This window comes from Panthera tigris, chromosome B1, assembly GCF_018350195.1.
Source record: "Panthera tigris isolate Pti1 chromosome B1, P.tigris_Pti1_mat1.1, whole genome shotgun sequence".
Lineage (NCBI taxonomy): Eukaryota > Metazoa > Chordata > Mammalia > Carnivora > Felidae > Panthera > Panthera tigris.
Genome location: NC_056663.1, coordinates 127,394,080 through 127,411,104, shown reverse-complemented (window position 1 = coordinate 127,411,104; position 17,025 = coordinate 127,394,080). Strand labels below are relative to the sequence as shown.

Sequence of the window (17,025 nt, the reverse complement as noted above, 5' to 3'; positions counted from 1 at the left end):
AAGGGAAATAACAAAATACGATTTTAATATTTCAGATTGTTATGATGGTATTTCTAAAACAGTTTTCAATGATGTAGATTAATTGTGCCCCCGGGATATGTTGGTACAAATAAATTAGAAGTGATTGATGTTCTCACTAAACAAAATAACTATAAGGAAAATGCAGTGATTTCTTTGCTCTTGTTAATGAATATTTTGAACGTGAATTTATGGTCGGAAATGTAGACATTTTGAAATTAGCTGGATGTTAAGAAACATATTTTATAGTGGTGACCATGCAAATCAGTACATAGAATGAAGAGTGACCAATTCCTGACAAGATAGAGTGGTAGTAGTTCATCATGGCAGTCACTGTTTCTCTAAGAGATTTCACATATTCTTATATTTCTAAACAAGGCCTATAAATTTGCTATGTAACATATCACATTACCAAGGACCTCGGTTATAAGTGCTGAAAAAGTTCTATTGATTCAAGTAGCAAATAGATAATTATCAAGTTACAAGGCTTTTTCTACAGTAATTTACACAGTGAATTTCAATGGTTTGGTATTATGACTATATCTCACCCTCTTCCTCCCTCACCAAAACAAAAATCTGACCCCTACTTTATATATAATTTGAAATAATAGAATCAGATAAGCCCTTTAAAGCATCTTGCTTATTTCTCTTGGAAATCAATACAATTCAAGTTTATTATAGCTCATGTTCAAGAACCATCCTATGCCTTTTATTAGAACAACCATTTTCTTAGTTCAAGAGAAGTTTTCATGTCAAAAGAGACATACAAAGATTACTACCCCTACCCTAGTTGTCTGGAAAACCTGTTAAGACTTGTGAAGAGTCAGAGGCTTTATCTTACTTGTTAGCTTACAATTTAGCCTGCCAGTTTCATGGATGATGGCAGAAGAGATGAGACTCCTGGGACAGAGATAAAGAATTTTATTATTCACTGGACTTGTAGTGAATTTGAACTAGTATTTTCTTATATTAGTTCCCAAGTTCCAGTTTCCATAGACTGGTATAAAGAGAGCCAGGTGAGACCTGTACACAACAGAGATATATTTCAGGTGAGAAACACCTGACCCTAGGGACATAAATCTTTATTATGCTGGATACTAAGCATACCTGCCCTTTGCTCCAGAGGGAGACACTGCTTCTAACTTCAATGTTGTTTATTATACAGCATTGAAAAGATAACCCAGGAGAAAAGGTCAATTAGTGCTTTGCTTGCCAGAGGTACAGAAATGTAACACACACACAGAGTATTGTCTCTCAACAGAACCCCCGTGCAGATACAGTATAGAGACAACCTACTTTACTATCCCTATCATTTAACACCAACTGTAGCCACTTAAGCCAATCACTTCAACAATAGGGAACTAAAAATGGAAACCTACCTAGGGAATAAAAAGAGAACAATTGTATTATGTGCATCCACTAATACAAACATTATAGAATCTGTGATTTAGAAAGTTTTAAGTCCAATTTTGATGTTTAGGGGTTAATATTCAAGAGAATTTGGTCAACCCAGAAATAGTCTGATACTAATTGAGTTTCCATGCATATTTAGGTTCTTGTACATGAAGAATTAAGCACAAAGAAATAGCGACTACCAAGTTTGTAGAAAATATGCCATGCCAATGTTCTGCAGTTTAATATATCTCTAAATTTTCTTGCCTTTATTGAATTTATGTAAATTCTCCTATCTAACATTTACTTGAGGTAGATTTTTGTGATTTAATTAAAGGAATGGCATTTGCGTCAGAGAATTGGAAAGCAGTATTTAGCTTTAGCAGGTAATTAGCCACTGAACTGAAGGTCTGATCATTTTTCTGATTTCACACTAAAATGAAAACACTGAACAAAACTATATCACAGGTAAGAGATGTTTTTCATTTCAAGCTGGTAAAGTTTCTAATGATCTTGATTTAGAAAAATCTCTAAATTTTGCATGCTCATTCAAAATGCAGAGTATTTGAGGCACTTAATTCTCTAGAATCATCTTTGGGAACTATAGTAATCCTTTGATTTTGCCATCTAGTAATAGCATAAACCAAAAGAAATCCACCTTCCCCCAATAAAACCCAAATTAAATTGTTTCTGTTAAGTAGACATTGTACTGAGCATATTGGTTTTGCTTAGGCTTAATTTTGAATATTACATTGATAGGATTAATATTTCTTCCATTTTTTTACCCATTAGAAAACTTAGAAAATATAATTCTGTTTTGTTTTAATATTTAAAGGAGTTACAGGAGTATTGGCTTTTAAAAGATACCTTGTAGTATTTATTAATAAACGTATTCTATCTCGTCATACTTCTTGTTTAAAAAGCCTTTGATTTGAATGAAGAATAATAAACATTCTTTGAATACCTATTTCCTTACTTCCTTCATATGTTCATTATATTCTTCCACTTTGTCCTTTTTACATAACACTGAGCTTTCAGTTTGTTTTTTTAAAAAGGAATTCTTTCTTAATAAGCAATGTATCCCACTTTAAAAAATAAAACTACTAATTCATAACAAGAGCAACAAGTAATTTTTCTGGTTGTTCTGTTACAATATTTTACCTGTAGTGTTTGTATAATAAGTAGAACTACTTTTTTTTTATACAGAGCTGACAAAATAATAGAGTGATGTGAGCATAGTCTGTGTGGTATAATGTAATTTGTGGGCTAAATTAATATATAAAAGCCATGATAACATTCATCTATTTGATAAAGTATTCTTAAAGAATTTTGAGGGCATTGATAGTACAAAGAAAATGCACACTTTATCATTGAGAGGGCTTCTCATTTAAGAAAGATCTGTACTTAGACTCCAACAACCTGGGTTGAAATCTTACCTTTGCCACTGCTTGTGCGAAATTATTGAATTCTCTTAAACTTCCTTTCTTTAATCTGAAAAATGGTATTAAGAATATGCAATTTATAGTCTTATTTGTTAAATCAGGTTAATGTGTAAAAGAATTTGACACATAGTGGTCAAAGTATCTTAATAAGTTTATGTTTAATAATTACTTTTTACTTGACTCTGGGTTTTATAGAATTATAGTATCTTTTTTAGAAGTTTTTATTTAGGGGTGCCTGGGTGACTCAGTCGGTTAAGCATTGGACTTTGGCTCAGGTCATGATCTTGCAGTTCATGAGTTCCAACCCTGCATCAGGCTCTGTGCTGACAGCTCAGAGCCTGGAGCCTGCTTCAGTTTCTGTGTCTCCCTCTCTCTGCCCCTCCCCTGCACACACTCTGTGTGGTGTCTCTCTCTCTCAAAAATAAAAAAATAAATAAATAAAACATTAAAAAAGAAAAAAAGATAACAGTTTTTATTTAATATCCAGGTGGTTAACATATACAGTATAATGTTAGTTTCAGTTGTAAAATATAGTGATTCAACACTTCCATGCATCACCGATGCTCTTCCCAACAAGTACACTCCTTAATCTCCATCACCTATTGAACCCATCACTGTACCCGCCAACCATCAGTTTGTTCCCTTTGATTAAGAGTCTGTTTGCTTCTCTCTCTCTTTCCCCCTTTTCTCCTTTATTTCTTAAGTTCTACATATGAGTGAAATCATATGGTATTTGTCTTACTCAGCCTGACTTATTTCACTTAGCATTATACCCTCTAGCTCCATCCATGTTCTTGCAAATTACAAGATTTCATTCTTTTTTTATGGTTGAGTAACTCCATTATATATATAGGGAACAAGATAGATTAGAAATCATAGATAGATAGATCACATCTTTTATTTTTTTTTTTATCCATTCATCAATGTTGGCCACTTGGACCTTTTCCATAATTTGGCTATTGTAGATAGTGCTGCTATAAAAATTAAGGTGTATGTATCCCTTTGAATTAGTATTTTTGTATTCTGTGGGTAAATACCTTGTAGTGTGCTTGTTGGATCATAGGACAGTTATATTTTTAAGTTTTTGAGGAAATTCCATACTGTTTTCCATGGTGGCTGCACTAGTTTGCACTCTCACCAACATTGCAAAAGCGTTCCCCTTTCTCCACATCCTTGCCAACACTTGTTTCCTTTGCTGTTGATTCCAGTGATTCTGACAGGTGTGAGGTGATATTTCATTGTGCTTTTAATTTGCATTTCCCTGATGATAAGTGATTCTGAGAATCTTTTCATGTGTCTATTGGCCATCTATGTCTTCTTTGGGAAAAATGTCTATTCATGTCTTCTGCCCATTTTTACTAGGATTTTTTTTTTTGTTTTGGGGGTGTTAAGTTTTATAAGTTCTGTATATATCTTGGATACTAACCTTTTATCAGATGTGTCATTTCCAAATCCCCTATTCCAAAGGTTGCCTTTGCCTTTTAGTTTTGTTGATTGTTTCCTTCACTGTGCTGAAGCTTTTTTTTTTTTCTTTAGTTCCCATAGTTCATTTTTGCTTTTGTTTCCCTTGCCTCAGGAGACATATCTAGAAAGAAGTTACTTATGGCCAATGTCAAAGACGTTACTACTTATGTTCTCTTCTAGGAGTTTTATGGTTTCAAGGTTTCACATTTAGGTCTTTAATCTATTTTTAGTTTATTTCTTTTATATATGGTGTGAGAAAGTGGTCCAATTTCTTTCTTTTGCATGTTGCTGTCTGGTTTTTCCACTATTCATTGTATTTGTTGAAAAGGCTGTATTTTTTACATTGCATATGCTTACTTCCTATGTTGAAGATTAACTGACCGTATAAGTGTATTTCAGGACACTCTACTCTGTTCTATTGGTCTGTGAGTCTATTTCTGTGTCATTACCAGCCTATTTTGATTAGTACAGCTTTGTAATATAGCTTGATGTCTCGAATTGTGATGCCTCCTGCTTTGCTTTTCTTTTTCAAGATTGCCTTGACTATTTGGAGCCTTTTGTGGTTCCATACACATTTTAGGACTGTTTGTTCTAGCTCTGTGAAAACTGGTTTTGGTATTTTTGATAGGGATTGCATTTCATGTGTAGATTGCTTGGGACAGTGTAAACATTTTAACACTATTTGTTCTTCCAATTCATTAGCATGGAATATCTTTCCATTTCTCTGTGTCATCTTCAATTTGTTTCATCAGTGTTCTATAGTTTTCAGAGTACAGGTCTTTAACCTCCCTGGTTAGGTTTATTCTAAGTATTTTATTTTGGGGGATACAATTATACATGGGATTGATTCCTTAATTTCTTTTTCTGCTGCTTCATTACTGATGTATAGAAATGCAATATATTTCTGTATGTTGGTTTAGTATTTTGAGACTTCACTGAATTTGATTATCAGTTCTAGAAGTTTGTTGGTGGAGTCTTTTAGTTTTTCTATTTAGAATATCATGTCATCTGCAAATAGTGAAAGTTTTATTTCTTCCTTGCCAATTTGAATGCCTTTTATTTCTTTTTGTTGTCTGATTGCTGTGTCTAGGCTTCCAGTACTATATTGAATAAAAATGGTGAGAATGAACATTTCTGTCTTCTTCCTGATGATAGAGGAAAAGCTGTCAGTTTTTCCCTGTTTATGATGGTATTAACTGGGTTTTTCATATATAGTCTCTATTATGTTGAGTATGTTCCTTCTAAACCTACTTCACTGAGGTTTTTAAAAAAAAAATTTAACATTTATTCATTTTGAAAGACAGAAAGAGACAGAGTGCAAATGGGGGAGGGCCAGAAAGAGAGGGAGACACAGAATCTGAATCAGGCTCCAGTCTCCAAGCTGTCAGCACAGAGCCCGATGGGGGGGCTTGAGCCCACGGACTGTGAGATCATGACCTGAGCCGAAGTTGGCCACTCAACCAACTGTGCCATCCAGGCGCCCCCACTGAGGTTTTTGTAATTGTGAACGGATGTTATATTTTGTCAAATGCTCTTTCTGCATCTACTGATATCATATGGTTTTTATAATTCCTTTTATTACTGTTATGCATCACACTGATTGATTTAAGAATACTGAACCATGCTTGCAACTCAGGAATAAATCTCACTTGATTGTGATGAATGATTTTTAAAATGTATTGTTACATTCAGTTTGCTAGTATTTTGTTAAGGGTTTTGCATCTGTGTTCATCAGATATATTGGCCTGTAGTTTTCTTTGTTTGTGGTGTTTTTATCTGGTTTTGGTATCAGGGTAATGCTTGCTTCATAGAATAAATTTGGAAGTTTTCCTTCCTTTTCTTTTTTTTGGATGACTTGAAGTGAATAGGTGTTAACTATCTTTAAATGTTTGGTAGAATTTGCCTATGAAGCCATCTCGTCCTGGACTTTTGTTTTTGAGGGGGTTTTTTATTTGTTTGTTTGTTTGTCTGTTTTGTTTATTATTTTTATTACTGATTCAATTTATTTGCTGGATATTGGTCTGTTTGAATTTTTTATTTACTCCTGATTCAGTTTTGGTAGGTTATATGTTTCTAGGAATTTATCTATTTCTTCTAAATTGTTCAATTTGTTGGCATACAGTTTTCATAATGTCTTATAATTATTTGTATTTCTATGGTGTTGGTTTTTATTTCTTTCCTCTCATTTGTGATTTTATTTATTTTTTGATTTTATTATTTCTTTTTGATAAGTCTGGCTAGAGGTTTATCTTATTATCTTTTTCAAATAACCAGCTCTTGGTTTCATTGATCTGTTATATTGTTTTTGTTTGTTTGTTTGTTTGTTTGCTGGTATTGTTTTTTTCTTTCTATACTATTTATTTCTGCTCTCATATTTATTATTTCCTTCCTTCTGCTGTACTGAGGCTTTGTTTTTCTTTTTCTATCTCCTTTAGATGTAAAGTTAGGTTGTTTAGTTGAAAATTTTCTTTCTTCTTGAGGTAGGCCTGTATTGCTATAAACTTCCTTCTTATAACCACTTTTGTTGTGCCCCAAAGGTTTTAAATTATTGTGTTTTCACTTTCATTTGTTTTCATCTTTTTTAAAAAATTTCTTCTTTGATTTCCTTTTCAACCTATTCCTTACTTAGTAGCATGTTACTTAACCTCCATATATTTGTGGTCTTTCCAAGTTTTTTCTTGTGGTTGGTTTCTAGTTTCATAGTCTTGTGTTCAGAAAAGGCACATGGTATGACTTTGATCTTGAATTGGTTGAGGCCTGTTTAGTGTCCTAATATGTGATCTATTCTGGAGAATGTTCCCTGTGCACTCTAAAACAATGTGTATTCTGCTGTTTTGGGGTAAAATGTTCTGAATATACTTGTTAAATCCATCTCATCCAAGGTGTCATTGTTTCCTTGTTTATTTTTTTATTTTTTGTTTAGATTATTTGTCCATTGATGTAAGTTAGGTGCTAAAGCCCTCTACTATTAATGTATTATTATAGATTAGTTTTGCTATATTTGTTACTAGTTGTTTTATGTATTTGGGTGCTTCCATAGTGGGTATATACATATTTACAATTATTATATCTTCTTGTTAGATTGTCCCATTTATTATTATATAATGCCTTTCTTTGCCTCTTCTTATACTTTATGTTTTAAGGTCTAGTTTGTCCAATATGAGTATTACTACTCCAGCTTTCTCGTGGCATCATAAATATTTCTCCATCCCCTCACTTTCAATCTGCAGGTCTCTTTAGGTCTAAGGTGAGACTCTTGTAGACAGCATATGGATGGGTCTTGTCTTTTTTTTTTTTTTAATCCATTCTGACATCCTATGTCTTTTGATTGGAGTATGTAGCCATTGTCATTGAAAATAATTATTTTTAGATATGTATTCATTGCCATTTTATTACTTGTTTTGGTTGTTTCTGAAGATTTTCTCTGATCCTTTCTTGTCTTTCTTCCATATTTTGCTGATTTATTTGTTTAGTGATTATGTAGTGTTAGTATGATTAGTATTATTAGTGATTAATTCTTTAGTGCCTTTAGTGATATATTTGGATTCTTTATTTTTATTTATTAGCATGTTTATTAGTGGTTTCTGATACGTAGTTACCATTAGGTTTGTATATAATCTCTTCTGTATGTAGCAATCTATATTACATTGATGGTCATTTAAGTTTAAACCCAATTTTATTCCTCTCCTCTCCACATTTTAGGTATGTTATATTTTTTATATCCTTTTTATTTTTTTAGTCCCTTGACTGATTTTTTCCATAAATACTCATTTTTATTGCATTTGTGTTTCTTCCTTTTTTTGAGAGAAAGAGAAAGAGACAGAGACAGAGATAAATGGAGAGAGAGAGAATCTTAAGCAAACTCCATGCCCAGTGCAGAGCCTTCTTTTTCCTCATTTCTTCTTCCAGGACAACTATGATTCAATGTTATGTTTGATGGAGTCAATGAGTTCCCTAAGTCTATTCTCATTTTGCATCATTCTTCTTTCTGTCTTTTGTTCAACTTCATTGCTTTCCATTACTTTGTCTTCTAGGAAATTAATTCATTTTTCTGCTTCTTCCAGCCTGCTGTTGTTGCATCAAGCATGTTTCTAATCCCATTTATTGTATTCTTCATCTCTGATTAATTCTTTTTTAACCATTTTATCTCTGTGGTAAGTGTGTCACTGATGCCTTCAATTTTTTTTCCTCAAGTCCAGTGAGTATCCCTATGATCAATGCTATAAATTCTCCATCAGGCATGTTATTTATATCTGTTTCATTTAAATCTCTGTCCATGTCCTTATCTTATTTGTTTCTTTAGCCTAAATCCCTCTATCTTTTCATTTTGCCTAAGTCTCTGCCTTCTTCTGTCTGTTAGACAAATTATGTCTCCTGCTCTTGTAACTAGTGGACTTATGAAGAAGAGTTCCTGCAGTGTCCAGAGCCTGCTGCTTCAGGGGGGGTCACCAGTGTGTGCTGCATGTGCTCTGATGTTGTGTTCTGTCTGTTCTAACCTTCAGGCCAATCATCTGCAGAGGCTCTTCTTGCCTGCTGTGGGCAGATTTGGGTCCCTGGCCTGAATGTGGCAAGTTTTAACTAGGTGTGCTCAGGTTTGCTTGTGAAATGAGACCTGTCACCACCTCCACCAGAGCTGAGGCTCTGCATAATTCTCTGGATGGGAAATATGGTGTGGTCAGGGGTCTGTGCTGGTCTCCTGAGGAGTCCAACACACTGGGACTGAAGTAAGCCTGACTGAGAAGGGCAGTTCCACCAGAATGCAGGAGGTTGGGGCTACGTGTAAACAAGTTAGACCATCATTGTTTTTGCTGCTTCTAGCAGGTGAATCTGTGTTTGTGCTGAGAGGCAGGGGAGGGAAATGGCACTTGCCAGCTCCTTTGTTCCTGGAGACGTATCTTCTTGAACACCTTCTCTCAAAGATGTGCTCCACAAAAAGCTAATAATCTCCCTATTGTATACCCCAGGTGCTGTTCAGATAGCTGTTTCCGGTGCTGTCTGCCCCCAGGTTGTTTGCCTGCCTTCTCTGCAAAAACAATAGAGTACCCTCCCAGCTCTATCCCAGCCAAATGCACTGAGTTTTAAAACTCTAAGCTTTAAGTTCTGCTGGTTGCAAGAACTCATGAAATTCAGCCCCTCTCATTTTCCAAGCAAATGGCTTTTGGGAAATGTTCTGCTTGTGTGTTCCCCTGTGTGCACCTCTCTTTCTCTCACCCTTCTCAAAGAGCATAGCTCCCTCCCCTCTACGGCAGCCAAGATCTATTTCTCCTCTAATCCATGTTTCCACACTTCTTACCTTCTTCAAGATGACCTTTTCTCTCCTTTTAGTTGTGGAGTTTGTTTTGTTAGTCTTCTGGTCAACATTTGGGGTGTTTAGGATGATTTGATAGTTATCTAGTTGTATTCATGGCATCAGGTGAACCTAGGATCCTCCTACTCTGCTGACATTTTCCTGACTCTCTAGAATCATAGTATCTTGATTTTGAAATGAACTATTGTATTCTTGTCTAACTAAATAATTCTACTAAGAATCAAAAAGTCAAAAGATAACATGTTGGCAAGGATGTTGACAAAACACAACCCTTGTACACTATTGGTGGCAATGCAGTTTGATACAGCCATTATGGAAAACAGTATGGAGATTCTTCAAAAAATTAAAAGTAGACCTACTATATGATCCAGAACTCTCACTTTTAGATATATCCAAAGTAAATGAAATAAAGATCTTGAAGAGATATCTACAATCCCGTGTTCATCGCAACATTATTCACAATAGCAACGATATAGAAACAACCTATGTGCCCATCACTGGATGAATGGATAAAGAAAATGTGAGATACATATAATGGAATATTTTTCAAGTAAAAAAAAAAAAAAAGAAAAAGAAGGAAATCCTTTCATTTGTGGCAGCATGAATAAATCTGGAGAACGTTATCCTAAGTTCTATAAGCCAAACTTAGAAAGACATATACTGAATGATCTCACTTGTATTTGGAATCAAAAACATTCAAACCCACCAAAGCAGAAGTAGCACAGTGATTGCTAGGGAATGGGGAAATGTAGGAAATGGGGAGACGTTGGTCAAAGGGTACAGATTGTGTTATGGAAGATTAGTAAATTCTGGAGTTTAATGTGCAGCATACTAATTGTACTTAATAATACTCACTTGTACACTTGAAATTTGTTAAGAGAGTAGATCTTAAAAGTTCTCACCATACACACAAACACAAAATTGTAACTATTGAGGTAATAGATAATTAGCTTGATAGTGGTAATCATTTATACACACACACATATATATATACACATATATATATATTTGATATATATATCAAAATATTTTGTTGTACAGCTTAAGTGCATATAATTTTATTTGTCAGTTTTACTTTACAATAAAGCTGGCAATTTTTTTTTTAAAAGAGTATTATTTGTACACTTCAGTTCAAATCTGACTTAACATAATTTTTTAGATACCGTAAGATATTATGAGACGTTTCATATATACATGAAGCACATTAACCACTGTAATTCTTTACAAACTGTACAAAAAAGAGAGAAATATATTTGAATATCAGGGGCTATCTCAGAAATATTTTCAAAAGTTGATATGATATAAGACTTCAAAGATTCAGTTTTGTGGTCAAGAATAAGTGATTTTGATGCTTAAGAAATAAGCCATGTCATGAGACTGGAACATAGATTTGGGACTGAATAACTGTAATTTTCCAAGTATTTCTGTTTATTAGAATATTTCATAGTAGTTCCATAACATTTCCCTCCACTGGTCTTTTTTTAAAATACTAGTGACTTCTGGCTAAAATTTAAAATAATTTGGTCCATTGGGTACCACAGCAAACAAATATAAAATGAAACTGTTATGCCCAGAATTCATGATCCCCAAAGACCACCAGGGAGCCGAGTCCCATGTAAAAGCAAAAGAGCCTTTATTCGAGCTAGCTCGAGTTCAATCCCCTACCTGCACCAACGCAGGTGAGATACCAGGGAGAGAGAGCGAGTTTCAAAAGGACAAAGGTTTTATTGGGGCCTAGGGGCAGTTGGTGAGGTAATGGCTGTGGCCTCAGCCGATTGGCTAGGGAAGGGTCGTAGTCCTGTTAGGCAGGTGAGCGGGAGGTTACTCAAGGGGAGGAGGCTGGTCAAGGTGAAGGACACAGATCAAGGTGGAGTCGGCCGGCATAGGCCCGCCCTTTCAAAACCTTTTCCCTTTCTCTTCCTTGCCAATTTCTAAAATTTTATTTTCAGCTATGCTTTAAAAGGCTACTGTTTTCTTAGAAAGTGTGTTGTCCATCCATTTAGACTGGCTTTATGTGTGAAAGGTAGATAAGTCTGAAATTAGGAGGGCAATGATTTACAATATTATAGAAGCCGTGTCTGTCTACCTTCTATAGAATGTTATACAAGCATATACTTAACCCTTTTAAACAATGATGCCTGTATGTTTACCCAGCAAGTTTATAAATTTTTATTTTAATATTTGTCAAGAATGAGTAGGTAGTTATTTTATTTTTGAAGCCTGAAATGCTTTTTCCTAGTTAAGAAACTTAAATGAGATCTACTGGGAGAAAATGTTTTTATTGAAAAACATTAAACAAAAGAAATATGTTACACTTTTTAAATTATAAAGTACATTTTTTTCTCTCATTCATTTTCTTCCAGTTATAACTTTTATTTTGTGATCTTCACAAATGAATCACTTTTGACACAAATATTTTATGTTTGCATAATAGTTTGAGTAATTAATAACTAAGTGAGGCCTCATTACCTTACAAATTGATTAAACATTTGTATACTGTAAAAATGGAAATATTTTACACTAAGGCATCAACTGAGATTTGTTTATAAATATGAGTCATGCCATTAATTGTGTTGTCATTCGTGATAATAGAGTTTAGGGTAATTTTTAATTTGTATTATTTTTAGGGATTTGTAACATGAAAAAAAGAACAAAGATCAGCTACTTATTAGATTTTATTTAATTTCTGTCTGCAATATTTTGATAGTTTTCACTGTGCAAGTTTTGTACCGCCTTGGTTAAATTTGTTTACTTTTTTTTTTCATGTTCTTGTAAAGAGAAATATTATTGCAGGTGTATGGAAATAAAACTTACTTTTGTGTTTTGATCATGCATTCTGCAATTTTTGGTGACTTTGTTTATTGGCTGTAATGATTTTTTGGAATTTTTATAATTTTCTATATATAGTATCATGTCATCTGTGAACAGAGATAGTTTTACTTCTTTTCCAATTTGGTGTCTTTTATTGATCTCTTTTGCCTAGTTACTCTAGCTAGACCTTCCAGTACAAAGTTAAATCACAGTGGCAAAAGTAAACATCTTTGTCTTTTTCTTCAACTAAAGAAAAAGTTTTCAATCTTTCACCATTAACTGTGATGGTAGCTTTGTGTTTTCCTTAAATGCCTTTTATCATGTTGAGAGGTTTGTCTTTTGTCTTAGATTTCTGTGTTTTATGATGAAAATTTGTTAGATTTTTATCAAATGCCTTTTCTGTATCATTTGAAAAGATATTGTGTTTTATTTTTCCCTTCATTTTATTAATGTGGTATGCTACATTGATTGTTTTTTGTATGTTAAACCACCTTTGCATTAATGGTATAAACCCCACATGATCATTCAATTTAATCCTTTTAATATGTTGCTAGATTCAGTTTACTAGTTATTTTTGAGGATTCATAACATGTTTTTTTCATTGAATTTTTTCTTACTAATAACCTAGATATTCCTCATTGTCAGTTTCTCTGGTTTTGTTTCCCAGAAATTTCAAAAGAATAAATAAACTTTCTTTTGTATGAAGCTAACTTTAAATCCCTTTGGATTATTTTTCATAAGAGAAAGAATTATTTTTCCATAACTTCTACTGGTTTTATTTCCAAATCTCTTTTAAATTGGTATGGTTAAAGTACAATGTAATAATCATCCTAGCTGTTTGATGTCCAAAGTAGTGGAAGGAATATCATCAATCTTTCTGATATTATAATCCATTTGATTTTTTTCATCTATATTAGTGCATAAACTTTGACAGTTGCTTTATTTATAAAGCAATAGGTTGTGGGTTTTTTTTTTCTTTTTCTTTTTTTATTTTTCTACAAATCATCAAACTAATCAGAATGTAGAACATACAGACCTTCCCCTCAGGAGTTTACTGCCAATTTGAAGCTTCTAATGCAGTGATTATAAAATACTTATACATTAGACCCAAAGACCTCAAGAATTTCTCTTCAAAGGTACATATCTGCCTATCTATAGACCATTTTAAACCTATAAATGTTTTCATTTAAATTGATTCGTCAGTATCACTAATCAATGAGGATTGGTTGAAAAATTTTCTGATATCTAAACTTGAAATTATAGTTTACCTTTTCCTGTTAAGTCCTTCATTCATTAAGCATGTCTTCTATTATTCTATTGCTGGCATTCATCCTTCAGTCATTAACTATGTGATGATATATGTGATATATAATCTTGAGTCCTTGCATATGTGAACATCACTTTATTCTACCCTCACCCTTGATGTATAATTTAGTGTAGTGTCAACTGTGGGGGTTGGGAGTAATTTCTCTTAGAACTTTGAAAGCATTGTTCTGTTGTTCCATAGAATCAAATATTACTTAAGAGAATACCAACCATGTTATCATGTGTTTGTAAAAGGCCTGCTCCCCTACCCACCACCAGTGGGAAAAATTTAGGATCAACTCTGTAATTTTTGCTGTTCTAAAGATCTACAACATTATTGCTAGTTATTTGTATTTTAAAATTATTTATTGAGCTACACAATGAATATTGTAATTCTTCAGCTCTGGGAAATTTTATTCCATTTTTCCCCTAGTAATGTTTATCCTTTTTTTCCCTCTAATTCAATGACCTAAAGAACTACAAATGGTCATTGGCAAGAGGATTTTACTAAGAAACCCTAAGATCCATGCTAGCTACTCCATTTTGAAAAAAATCCTTCATTTTGTTTTGTTTTGTTTTGCTTTGCTATGAAAGAGAAAATCTGAACTGACTGCTTTTAATTCTGTTAAGGATGGTGGAAGAGTGTAGTTGATTGGAATATTTTCAGTTGATCGTCTTGTTTTTAGCCTTTTTACTGCCTGCCATTCTTGATTCATCAAGTCTGCCTCCCAACCCTCTGAAGAGTATTTTAGGACAGATTCGTGTCTGCTTAGCTCCAGTTCTCTCCATAAATATTTTTGGCTGCAACTACCTGCACTGTGCTTTATGAGTCAATACCTTTCCACCTGTCTTCTAGAAATTTATTGAAATGTCTAAGTTTGCTGATGACCTACCACTTGTTCTCTTCATTTTTATGGCTTATAGTTTTTAAAAAATAACTTTACTATCATAGTTTAGTTTTCTCAGAAGGAAGAAAAATAATTACATTTTCCCAGGTCATCTTCTTCAATCAAAATTTTCTTAACACAATTCGCTGACACATGGCATTTGGGCATATGGATAGATTTTATTGAAGCTTTGGTAGATGGAAGGTCCTGAAAGCAATTCATTCTTACTGCAACTTACACATGTTCTCAAAAGTCACTTGACTATTGTTTTCTATTATGTAATCATTTGACTATTTTATCTATTACTTAGACTGAATTCTCATTGCCCACTCTTCTATTGCCTATCCCAGGGCTTACATTTTCTTCATATTTTTATACAGATTATTTTATCCATATATTTTTTCTTGTTTCTTTCTGAATATATCCTCAAGAGTTCACCTTATTTTCAAGTAGTTTATCCAAGTATTTTCCTAAAAACTTTCTTTCCAAAAAGGAATTCTAGTGACAGCTGTGCTATTTAAGTTGTTGTTTTAACCATTTTATCATAAATCCCAATGTTTACAGCTATGTAAATTCTGCTAAATAGTACTCAATAATATGGAGTGTCACTAGTTATATCCAACAGTGAATACTTTCTCATCTCCAAAACATTAACTGCTATCTGCAAAGCAAAAACCATACATGAGGTGGACATGGAAAATCTCACAACTTTCTATACCCTAGAGCTATGGTTCTCAAAATTTAGCATCCATCAGAATCATGTGAAAGACTTGGTATTACACAGGTTTCCAGGTCAAATCCCGTAATTTTTACAGAGCTCAATAACTTTCATTTCTTAAGCTCTGATTCTCATACTGTTGATCTGGGAACTATAATGAGAACCATTGCCTAGAGAATCACTATTCCATTAAAAATAATGTAGCTCAAAAGTCCTGAATAAAAGAGATGGGATTTAGAGAAACTTCAAATATGTCAAAAGTTTCTGAAAACATTATATAACTGTGACATGTTAATATTTTCCATAGGTATTAAACAGCAGAGAAAGATGCTTGAGGATGACATAGAAGAAAATTAGGTGTATTTAATGTGCCTAGTGGTTTTAAACTCTGGTAAAATGAGTCAAAGTGCACATAGGCATTAGTTCCAGCTAATTATTGCAAATTATGGAACTATACAAACAATAAAAACATAGAAATTAAAATGGATCTCATCCTTTTTGTCAGCATTTTTTTTTGTTTCTACATGTAAAACAAATATTTATGAGTTTTTATGTACAAGTACTTAAGAAATACATATTAAAGATAATATTTTTAACAAAATAAAACTATTCCTATTTTAACAATTATAAAGACTATAATAATGGCTGAAATATAATGAGAATTGCTAGTTTCCCATTCTGTGGAGCAGTAACATCAATGTTCCCTATGGAATAGTAAAGCTACATTATGAAAGAATATTTATTATTAAAAAGTGAACTTGTAGTCTCAGATATACATTTTTAAACAATTGAATATGTCTCATAATTTAGCTTTTAGGATAAGCTAGATAACACAAACAAATGTCTATTTTCTGAGAATAGATTTGAAGAGAGAGATGCTGCTAAATGAATATAAATAGCTTTTAGATATCCTTCAGTGTGTGTGTGTGTGTGTGTGTGTGTGTGTGTGTGTGTGAAAACGTAGTCAATTCAGAACATTTAAAACGTTATTAACACCAAAGAAAGATGCATTAGAAAGGCTGCCTTCCACATCATATTTATCAACAGGCTTTTGCAGTTTTATCTGATGAGCTATATTTTTGGTTGATTACCTCCAGTGTGATAATAAAATGAAGCTTGTGCTCTTTGTTCAGTTTAATTACCTTTTGTAAAAAATCATTTAGCATTATATTATCAGCATTTTTCCATGCCATCAAACATGCTTCTAAAACATGATTTTTAGTGTCCAAACAATATTATACCCTATAAATGTGGCATAAATTAAGCATGTCTCTCTATTGTTGGGAATTTCTTTAAAATTGTTTCCTGAGAGTGGAATTGCTGAGTTAGTGTATATACACATTCATGACTTAATATTTTTTTGCAAAGAAAAAAATGCAACAAACTTAATAATCCTATCTACAGTAAAAATGTATGTTTTACAGCACTCTTGTAAATAAATACTCCCTGCTATCTTTTATCTATATTTTTACCAATTTGGTAGGTAAATTCACAATACGTCTTTGTAGTTTTAATTTGCTTATTTGTAGCTTTATGTGTGCTAGACCATTTTTAATATGACTTTAGGCTAATTGTTCTCTTCTTCAATTTAAAATATAGCTGTGATTATCATTAGTATAATCTATTATGTAAAAAGAGGAAAAGAATTACTAAGATCCTGAAAATATTACTTCCAGACCA

The 17,025-nt window shown here is 33.0% G+C and overlaps 1 protein-coding gene and 1 long non-coding RNA gene across 5 annotated transcripts in view; one reads left to right on the top strand and one right to left on the bottom strand.

Annotated features, from left to right (window-relative positions):
- The window catches only part of LOC122237989, a 66,661-nt gene extending 52,781 nt beyond the window's left edge, over window positions 1-13,880 (bottom strand). For all 3 annotated transcript variants that reach the window (XR_006216858.1, XR_006216857.1, XR_006216856.1), the window contains exons 1-2: window positions 13,704-13,880; window positions 2,847-2,901 (exon numbers count right to left, since the gene is read on the bottom strand). This is a non-coding gene — a long non-coding RNA (uncharacterized LOC122237989). The remainder of the gene's footprint in view (window positions 1-2,846; window positions 2,902-13,703) is intronic.
- GRID2 (glutamate ionotropic receptor delta type subunit 2) overlaps window positions 1-17,025 on the top strand; it is a 1,443,376-nt gene that overhangs the window by 615,382 nt on the left and 810,969 nt on the right. The gene's annotated exons all lie outside the window — the stretch shown is intronic.